The sequence below is a fragment of the Parasteatoda tepidariorum genome, chromosome X1 (genome assembly GCF_043381705.1).
Source record: "Parasteatoda tepidariorum isolate YZ-2023 chromosome X1, CAS_Ptep_4.0, whole genome shotgun sequence".
Classification (NCBI taxonomy): Eukaryota; Metazoa; Arthropoda; class Arachnida; order Araneae; family Theridiidae; genus Parasteatoda; species Parasteatoda tepidariorum.
Genome location: NC_092214.1, coordinates 51,629,198 through 51,640,850, shown reverse-complemented (window position 1 = coordinate 51,640,850; position 11,653 = coordinate 51,629,198).

The window sequence follows — 11,653 nt, the reverse complement described above, 5'->3', positions numbered from 1 at the left end:
GAGCATTTGTTATTGTTTTTTGGCAAATGTCAAGCTCTAACGCAATGGTTCATGTTGAAACATTTCTGTCTTGATAAATAATTTGCTTCAACTGGCCACAATCAACCTCAATAGGGCGGCCAGAACATGGTTCATCTTCAATGCTGAAATTCCCAGTATTAAACTTTCAAAACCAAACTTTTACTGTATCATAATGCCTCTATCACACGAGAGAAAAATATGTGCAACTGCAAGTGTAACTGCAAGTGTAAGTGCAACTGTAAGTGAAATTCTTCCGTTCGGAGTTGCCGAAAGGGTTGCTTAATTGAATGAACGGTTGCATGAAATTGGGTTACCATATTTTGTTATTTATCTTTACTTTTGGCTCATATTTAATTTTATCATATGATTCTATTATATCATAGTTTCTCAACGATGTTCGTAAAGATGCTGTAGAATATTGATTGATTTTGATTTAATTTTTTACATTTGTATTTGTGTTAAGTCTTTTCTTCAGCAGGAAATTAAAATTCTGAAAACTTTATTTCCCCATTAGTGAAGTAGCATAGTATAAAAAGGATTATGATTTCTACCTCATAATATGAGATGAGACACTTTGTTAAACTCTGCNTATTAGCTTAAAATAAATAAATATTTTAAAAGAAAATTTATCGCAAAAATAATGTACTATACTTACCGATACTAAAATCGTGTGCAGGTTCCTGTTATGGTAGTACATCAACTGCATTGAGATGGTCATCTCATAGTGCGAAAGTATTTTTAATGCTTTCATTTTAAAGGAAATGTTATTATTAAACTAAAAACTTGTTCCGTTTCATCTATAAAAAATTTCATCCAATCATCCTCTTCCTAACGTAGCCGCCATTTTTATTTACATTTGTATATGTCATCACATAAAATTGAAACGTCATAAAAAGCAAACGATCTGATTGGTTCATGAAAGAAATTGCCTGAACGGTTGCAGATATTTCGTGCAACCGTAATTTCTATATCACACGAGCGATTTTTGGAGAAATTTCACTTGCAATTGCACTTACACTTGCAGTTACACTTGCAGTTGCACATATTTTTTCTCGTGTGATATAGCCATAAGAAACAGTATTGAAACCTAAACTGTCACACATTTTCTTGTGGCATTTAGTTGCACTGAGTTTTTTTCGGAACTCATAGTATATAATCGTTCTGATCTGTTTACGTGATAGCTCCACTTTAAACACTTTTTTGGTGCACAAGATGAATAAGTTTTGACAAACAAATTACACAGCTGTGTAGTTCCAACTTTCTGCTTTAGAATGCAAAAGCCAATTTCATAAAAGGTTTACTACCACGGGAATGGCTTTGTTGGCACGGAGGTATCTCCTCTTGGTGGAAAACTTTTTACCCAACCCGATACATTAAGTAACACCCTCTGCAGTTTTGTTACCTTCAAATTTAAAAAAATATTAATAATTGAATATATTAATCTAAAGTTCTCATTAAATAAACAATAACTTATCTAATCAATGTTTTCACCTCCATTTATAAAATTTTCTATCAAAAAACGTCTATCTAAATTCTCTAGGGTATTACAGAGAGTCCGAAACGCTTCAATAACATCGTCTACTTAATAGAAGCTTTTCAAATTTACAGCTACGGAAAGCTTTGTAAAGTCTAACATGAAAATGATCATAACGCAGTAAAATTTAAGAAACACGCTCTGCAGTTTTTAACTTCAGGTATTTAAAAAAAACTGTTATTAATTAGATACTTCAATCTAAATTTCTCATTAAATAAACGGTGATTCATCTAAACACTGTTCTTTGTCTCCGTTTATTAAATTTTCTTTCAAAAAACTACTAACTAAATTCCTTAGAGTATTGCATAAAATCTTAACACTTAAATAACTTCGTCAACCTAATAAGGGCGCTTCAAACTTACAGCTACTGCAAACTTCCAAAACAAAACGAGTTATTTGAGACAGGATATTTCATTAATCTGAGTTACAGTTTTGTTACTGCTGATTAATTGCCGTAATATTTTACTTCTAAATCTCTGATTGACGTCATAACAGAGTTGATCAATGGATATTTACTCAGATTTCTCATGATTAGTTTAAATATTTTATACAATAAGGCGAGAAAGTCACAATAAAAATATGTGATGCATTTCCGAAAAGAATATTCATCATTCATTCGTCGCCTGGAAATTTAATACTCGCCTTAAGCCGGAGAATTGATTTACAAAGAAGACAGTTTGAATAGTTGGAATAATTAATGAAACAAATAATGTCAGTCTTACGGTAAAATTTAAGTAACGTCATATTGATAATTTTTATTTCATATGGTTGACAAACATGTTCAGTTTATTATTAAGAGAATAGACGATGTTGTTAAGGGACAAAGTTAAGGAAACTATGCAGGAAATGTGAGTTTCTTGAAATCATTAACATTTATAATAAGTTATAATTACAGTATAATTAACTAGTTTGTTATTTTAACTATCGTCTTAACTGTACGAAGTGAATAAAAAGTATTTCGATCAATTTGATACCTCTCAAGAGTGTTTAATAGTTTTATAAACTAAAATAGTTGAACGAAAACATCTCAATTTAATGCCCAATGTTTTATATTCACATTTAAAAACTAAAATTTAACTCTTAAATTAGTTTCTTTTAAGTTTCAGGCTGAAAAAAAAAATGCTGATCTCGGGATCATATAAAGTGATATAACCCACATTTTAAAAATTTCTTTCTCGAATTTGAATGATTTTGTGCAACAAAAGCTTTCATTCTGTTTAAAAATTACCAAATAGCTAATGTTTAAAGCAAAATAAGTAAAGTTAAATTTACCGAATTGCATCATTTTATAGTAAACATATTTTATGAAAATATACGTTTATTTTTATATTTAAACAGAAACGTTTTCGTCTCGAGTCCTTTAAAAATCATAAATTTTTACATCATGTAAAATTATAATTATTTTCTAAAAATAAAGGGTAGTTTTTAACATATTTCCCTTAAAATGAAGAAAAATCTTTTAAAATCATAATAAACATTGCTCAATGCCTAAAAGGAAGTAAGAAAATAATTAAAAATTGATAGTAGGAAGGGAAAAGGAAAAAAACATACACATATTAAAAATTGTACATTTAGGCGCAAATGGCCCATTGTACAACTCCAGTGGGACGTAAATAAAGTACCTAAATTTTAGGATTATATTTTTTGAGGTTTAGAATTAAATAGAAGCGAATTTATAACTAATTAGAATTAGAATTAATTGGAATACATCGAATTTATAATTAATTATTTAAAAGATTTTAATAAGATTAAATTATTTTAAAAAATTTGGTTATCAGAAACCAAAAAAGTTAAGAACAAGTTAAGAGTAACAGCAAAACCTTTTGATGAATCTCAGAGGAATTCTAATTGTGAAAATATTCGCTACACTTTCTACCTAAAATTTTTTCACATATCATAGTGTCAAAATTATGGCTATGATTAAGGAAGCAAATGAAACAAGAAAGATATTACTTCATCATATATGTATAAAGTATAAGGTACTTTTAGGAATACTACACGATGTTACATAATACTGTATGATAATGAAAATTTTGCCATACTTTGAAATATTAACAAGTTATGAGATTTTGAGAATTGCAAAGAAGTAGTATTTATAAAAATGCTCAAAGTAATATTTGCAATGTAAATATACAGTTGTTTATAAAGTTCAGTATTAGTTTGAAATATTACAAGAAACATAGCATACGAGTACCAATATTAAGGAAACAAATGTTATGAATTGAACCATATGCATGAACACAATGTACGAAACAAATAATAAAGAATATTATTATATTCGTAGATGCTTCTGATTTTTCATTTTCCTTTCATATGTATGTGATTAGCTAATATTAAAAATGGATCAAGAATAACAAGAACATACAGTTAATTTTTCAGATATATTTGAGAAGTAAGAGACTTATGACGATATTTTAGTCTTTAGTGTTTTGAGTACTTAACAAATGCATAAAAATAAGAGTTAAAATACTATAATACACTTTATATCAAATTATATCAAGCCTTGCATTTTTTTAAAAATTTATTTATTTATTTATTTATTTTTTGCTGTCACACTTTTCTCGTAAGACCAAGACAAAAAAAATAAAACACTAAGCATTAATTGTAAGGAATGGGGTTCTATTCCCGGTGGTGGAAAGTATGGATACGAGTTCGCTGGAAAACAAAGGAGGCTGATGCGCAATGGTGATCACAGAGTCACATTAATGTCATTATTATCGAAATTGTGTTACCTTAAACACCTCGACCCTCTTTAATAACAAACTGAATGTTATGGGAGTGCATTACTTTAATTCACAAGTAAAGGGCGAAATACGACACTCAGCATATAAATTGCACTTATTTAACTTATTAACTTAATCATTGATAAATAAAAAGGCATTTTATAACTACAGAATTTACACATATACGACATTGTTGAAAAGTTTTCAAATTATCCGAGAAATTCCTTGACTTCACAAGACAAACAGAAACTGTTTTAAGTGCATCCGACAGTGCATTTCTACATCTTTTGGAAAATGACTCTTATTTAAAGGGATGTGGGAGAAAAATTTTAAAAACATGATATTTTAATTACTTAAAAAATAATACAATTAATTATATTTTAAAGAGTAAAACAATTATTTCAATTGGAAATTTATTTCAATTAGTAATTTTATCTCAATTAGAAAGCGAGATAATACTTGTTTTCGTTTTTTCTCCATGATAATTTTTAAATGATGCTGAATTTTGAAAGCTTTTTTTCTATTATCAATTTCTCTATGCTCTTTCTCCTACTTTAAAAAAAATATCTCTCAAAACCTATTTACGTTGCTGCATGAAATTTGCACTAAATATATAAATTAATTATTTTAATTTTATTTATTTCCAGGAAATACGTCATAAGATTTACGTTATAAAGTTAGGTTTATTATATTTAATTAACATCGAGAAAAACATAATACTTTTGAGTTCGAAATATTTGAGTTTTGTTAAATTTTAATGACGATAATTGTGATAGAAATCTTCCAATACCAAAGTATTACTCGTAATAAAAAGTGAATTGAAACTTAAAAATGGCATTTATGAGCATTTTCTGTTCATTTCTGCAAGATATAACAATATAAAAAGTTAAATACAATATATGAATATTTAAAAAAGATTAAAAAATATGTGCTGTATCCCCTTAACCTCTAGAATAAATAAAAACGTTTGTGTGTCTGTTGGAAACGTTTTTGTTCGTTGTGAAGATTTATTTGGAACGTTCTTGAAATCATTCGTGCTGTGTCTGAGAGTTCTTCTTCCTTACAAAAAAAATTGAAATGATTGATGTAATGAATATACACGGCTTTGCTTATGTCAGTTGCAAGAAGAAAGTAGTATTCTGAATAATAGAATAGTAAACCTAAAGAAGAGAAAAGATATCTATCTCGTAAACTATCAAAAGCCATTTGAATTATCGCATGGAAAATTTTTAATTTAAAACGACTTCCTTTTTTTCCTTGCAATATATTTTCGAGCTAAAATTCAACTTGACATTTTATTTTCAAGAATCTGTGGGGGAAAAAAAGAAATAAAACCTTATTTTGAGAAATTACACTTTAAATTTGTATTTCCGGAAATCGTTAAAAACTCTCTAACGGAAAAAAAAATGTTTTTTTTTTTTTTTTTTTTTTTTTAAAGAAAAGAAAAAGCAGGAGACATTACAGGATATTTTAAATTAGAGAACTGTTTAAAAAATTCAAAAAAATTCATACGCAACAGATCTGTTTTTACCAGAGTAATTAATCATTTTGGAATAATTTAAAAAAAAGAAAAGAACTATTCTATGAGACAAATTTAATGCTTTTGAAAGCTGTTTTTTTTTAAGAATCGTTTTCTGTTAATTTCTCTTTTTTCGAAACAAAGAGTAAAAATGAATAAAAATTCCCGGTTCTGATCATTAAAAAATATTTTTACGCTTAAGTGTATAACACCAGCGAATCTAATGAATGTATTATTTTATTCACTTTATTCATAAGGCAGTAGCTTTATAAAAGTAATTATAAAAATGCATGTGATTCATTGTGATTCAATCACAAATTAATTTTAGTTCCTTTTTAAAATATAAAATCGATTTATGCAACATAACTCTTTTATAATTTAAATAAGATAGAAATATTACTAGAGATTCTTGTAATACGAATTAACGCATCCAATTATATTGTATACCCGATCCATTGTATGCCCATACCCAGGGCCGATTTTAAGCTTGGTGGGGCCCTAAGCTACTGAAAATGATGGGGCCTTTATAAGTTCGATTCCATTTCTATACACCTAAAGTAAACTGTCACTATTTTTTATTGTTGAGTACTAACATTATATTATTAAAAAATTTTATAATATTACTTTATTGTTAAATATATTAATTGTGATGAGACTATTATGTAGAATCTTTCTTTTATTGCACGTATTTTTTGAACGAGGGGAAAAAGTTACAAAAGAAAAAATTTTAAGCACAAAGTAAAAATTTGGAATGCTGGGCCACTATATATTTAACAGAGTTTTTTTTTAGATTCAGAATATATTTTATTTGAAATTTTCAATGATTTTTTTCGCGAATTTTTTTCTCAATTGTTTTTCTTTACGTTGCAAAATGTATAAGACTTAGAAACATGAAATTTTGAAAGTGCGTAGAAAATATGCAAAGAGTTAGAAAGAAAACAGGAAAATACAATTTGATTATTAGTTTTATTTTTTTATAACCGCCGTTGAACAACCGACTCAATTTTGAGTTTACGGCTACCAACGTTTAACTCCGTAGCCTTGTCATTTTGAACTCAATCCCGAAGACAAGGGGACTGCTAGATTAGTACCCAGAGGTATTTATTTGCTATGAGAACTTGGAGAACTTTGTGACTCCGACAGATTTAACATGCATCAGTCACCATTTTATACATGGGTATTCTTCTGCCGGCTGGATTCTATCTCCCACTCTCACGAACACGAGTCCAACGCCCTATCAACCAGGCTATCCCGGCCAAATTTATTAGTTTATTTTATAACAGCTCTTGCACAGCCGACCCAATTTCCAGTTTACGACTACTAATATTCATCTCCGTAGCCTTGTAATTTTGAACCCAATCCAGAAGACAAGATATCATTTAACTGCTAGATATCATTTCACTGCTAGATATCATTTCGAACTGCTAGTTATCATTCCAGATCAGGAACTGCTAGATATCATTTCGATATCATTTTTGTTTCGTTCTTACTTAATATTAATTTGTTTGCGACAGTTAATTTGTATACCTCTTTTACTACATTTTCGAGGAGTTTAAAAATATAATTTTGAGGATTTTAACTGAAATGAAATTTGCTTTTTTTGTTTGCCTCTTTTATTACGTCATCATCACACCCACACGCAACTGTCTACTCTAAATAATGCTATATAGAATGAGATAGTAAGACAAACGTGTGTAGTTTTTTAAATTCTTATTCAAAAGTATTAGTTAATTTTCTTTTTTTTTAACTGACAATTTCTGTCCTTTTTTAGATATTTTAAAGTGCTATTTAAAACTGCTGCATATCACATGAAAGCATTAAATATATCATTTGTACAATTTTAAACTAAAATAAAAGGGAATTCTGATCCTTAGAAACAGATATTAAATAGTCTGATGATCGAATGATGGGGCAAAAAAAACTTTTTTAACTTTTAAACTAAAAAATTGTTTATTTATGAATAATTTATTAATACTCAAATTGCTTGAAAGATGATATGTTCCCTACTAATGACAACGAAGTTTTTTGTTTTATTCAGTCATTTATTTATATTTATTATGTCCGACAATGTGAAAAAGAAAAAAAATGAATTTTGGGCTTCTGAGGGCCCCAGCTCCGAATGAAACTTTAAGAAAAGAGGGTGAAAGTAGGATCTGGGGGCCCTTGTCATCTCGGGGCCCCAAGCTACAACTTATTTAGCTTATACGTAAATCCGGCCTTGCCCATACCCCACTCATGTATACCCATTTTTATTTAGTCACGAAGTACCCATTCCTTCAATGTCAGGAAAAATTTATGTAAATTTGTTATCCCGTTCATACTCTTTAAGTTCACGCAAAATTATTGTCATTTGTCTACTTATCAAACTGTAGTGCGTTAAGGGTTAAAACGCAAATGCTCTAAAAGGATTTAATTTGTGGCAAGTGATTACACCAAAAATTTACTAATTTTTTTTCATTTAGTTCTAATTTTTATCTTCTAATTAATAATGAAATATCGCAAGGGGGATAGACCATTTCCTTAGTTTTTTATAATTGATCAGCTCAGTCTAAGAAAGTACTAAACAATTTAGTAAACTTAAGAAAAATTGCTTTTCATAAATTCTGTAAATTTTGTTTAGCTTTTAAAGCCTAAACTGTAAGCATTTTCAAAATGTCACCTAGTGCCTTCTTTCACTAAGCTCTTCATTTCATTTCATTTTCACTTGCTACCCCTCTTTTTAAAATAGTTCAAAATAATTATTGCAATTTAACCCTCAAAGCACCATGTTCTATTTAACAAACCAACACTAACAATTGTATTTTAGCATATATAGTCTTAAAATAAAATATAAAAATATGTACTATTAAACTTGTCGACATTTTTGGACTCTAAAACACTAGATCGAGTGAACAAGGCCTTGCAAAAAAATCACTGAACTTTAAAAAATAATTTTTAGACCATAGTGTTGCGAAACACATAAAATAAAAAGTATTAGACCACTTAAATACTGGGGGTTTTTTATTCAATTTTTTCTTTAATAAATGAGGGGAAAAAAGCAATTTTCTTCTGTCAGATAAAGTAAATTTGTCTAACTAGATATTGTCCAGTGGGAATAACCATTCTTCGAATCAATCAGGCGTTACTATTCAGAACGAAAAAACCAATCACATAGTGCATTTTATTCTCTTGGAATAGAACTTGTGGAAAGCTATTTTTTCTATAAGTCAGATTAAAAAATTATCATTATTATTTTGAAAAATTTAAACTAAATTTCTAATATATATTGTAATTATATTCAATTTATTATAAATTTAAAAATTAGTGCAAGGCAAAAGCATTATAGTATTTTGCTTTCAAATGTCCTATCTTAACCGTTTAAACTCCAATGTTCCATTTTTAGAACGTGTCCCTTTTTCGAAACGCTAAAAGGTTAACAGAAGTTTATGGATTTATTGGTATCGATGGCTTCATATAAAAAAGCATCAAATTATATCGTAAATTACACTGTTAGAGTTTTCATTCTTAAATTATGGTAAAATAACCAGCAGCGCAATTTGTCCATCCAATTAACAGTAAACTTTTCGGCAAAGAACATTTTTTTTTTTACTTTCACGGTTTTGAAACAGTAAAAAAATAAATTTAACTGGACATTGGAGATAATTTATCAGCTTTATAATGCTGCCATCTATGTGTGAAAGAGAATATCGTATTCTAATAGTCCATGGTCACGAATTGGGGAGTGCAGGACACTGGATACTCTTAATGTGTGGACGAGAATAGAGGAAATATTGTGATGTCAATACTGGGGTTCGAAACAGCGTTTTGTCTGTCATGAGATAGACAGATTAGCCCTCTAGGCTATAATATGTACACATCTGCAAGAAACTAAGTGGCTTCATTAGGTGGGCCTAGTTGATGCAATAAAACTCTAGTTGTTTAAGCACATTAAGTGAAAGCAGTTAATAAAAGGTTTATCTCTCAATTAACAGTTTGAATACCGTCTTATTGATGGTAATTTGGCTGTTTTGTTTGCATATGGCAAAATAACAATTAACCAAATCATTATTTAATCATTTTTTTTTTTTTTAGAAATTTCAAACAGAGTAGAAATTAGGTCTATGCTTGCTGCGCTTAATCATTTTGGAAATAAACACTATATCTTCTACATAAAATTTTAATGAGTTTCATAAGAAATTACTTTTGTAACTCCTTTTCAATTTGAAAATATGAAAAGGTAAATGTTTTAAAGAAAAGCTCTAAAATGCCATGTATGCATGTTTTTGCATTTTTTTAATAATTAGATACTATTTAAATATATAATTATTTTATAAATATGCTCACATAATAAACAAGTTAAAAAAAATATAGTCTATTCTACTGAAAACATTAACTAACTAATTTATCGAAAACGAAGGCATTAATATGCTCATGCATCGAAGCAATCGCTTAAATAAAATAAAAACAATGAAACACAATCAAATTAAATCATTGTAACTTAACCCAATCTGGACCTTATTTATCGGAACAATTCTGCTGCCACATTTTTAGTTCCGAAGACGATGAAAATACAGCTTACATTTTCTTCGATATAAAGGTCCGAAATCAGATCACTATTTGGGCACATACATTACATGTCTTGTTTAATATTCCTTTTAAAAAAGTTTCCTGAAATTTTAAAATAACCAAGGCAGCATTCATAGGAAAAAGACTTTAACCCTCTTTTATATGTGTCGTTTTTCATTTTATTTCTTCAGTTTCGTTTCAAAACGCATTGACATAAATCTGCTTCGTATACGACAGGCCACTCCTCTAAAACTTTGATATTAGTTATTTGTCAAGATTTCCGCCTGTACAAAATCCCTGAATATTTTTCGATAACACATGAGCAAAAACGTAATATTGAAAAAGTGTTATCATCAATTTAAAAAATTGTTTATAGAACCTACTGATGCTTTTTATAACCTTAACTATGGGGGCGAAGCTCCCTATTCGCTATACTGAGAAAAAAGTATCCTAAAAACTATCAGAATATGATAAAATTTATCGTGTTTCTGACTCTGGGAGGACACCAAAAATCTCATTAATTTTTACCGAAATGCTTTGGAAATGATTTTGGTAAAATCAACAAAATATGGTTTTATAATATGGGATAAAATTTGGTAAATATGGTATAATTGGGTAATTTTATCATGATAAGGCATTAAAACTAATTATTCAGTTAAATTTACTTTTCAGTTTTTGTATTTTTTAAATAAAAATATGGTAATAAGGCTTATAATTGTGAAAACAAGATTTTATAGTAAACTATTACCTTATGAGGGGAAAAATTACCAAATGAAAATACCGTACCGTACCGTATCGTATATTAAATACCGTATATTTTGGTTTTATGTACCACAATTACGACATTGCCATAACTACCATCGTCGTTTTTAATATACCTTGTTAAATACTCGTAGAGTACTCTCTAAACTCCGATGAGTTATGTTCATAAATTTGAAAAAAAAAACAATTATGGTTCATATCTAAAATTTAATATTGACTTAAATCAATATAAAAAGGAAATATTTAGTACTTATTCATTGTCTGCGTATAATGAACGGAAAATGTAAAATTAAGCAAGAATTGAATATCTGATGAATATCTTAAAACACTCCATTTTTTCGAAGATTTTAATTTGATCAGTCTGATAGTTCTCTTGTTTATCTTCATGATTTAAAAATGTATTTCTCAAAAAAAAAAATTTAAAAGCATTCTATTTTTTATCTACCGATTTCAACCGTTGTAATCCATTTTTTCTGTTTTGACATATAATTTAACTTCTAATATAAAAATATGATTGACACCTCCACCTGCAATATCATTACTATAACT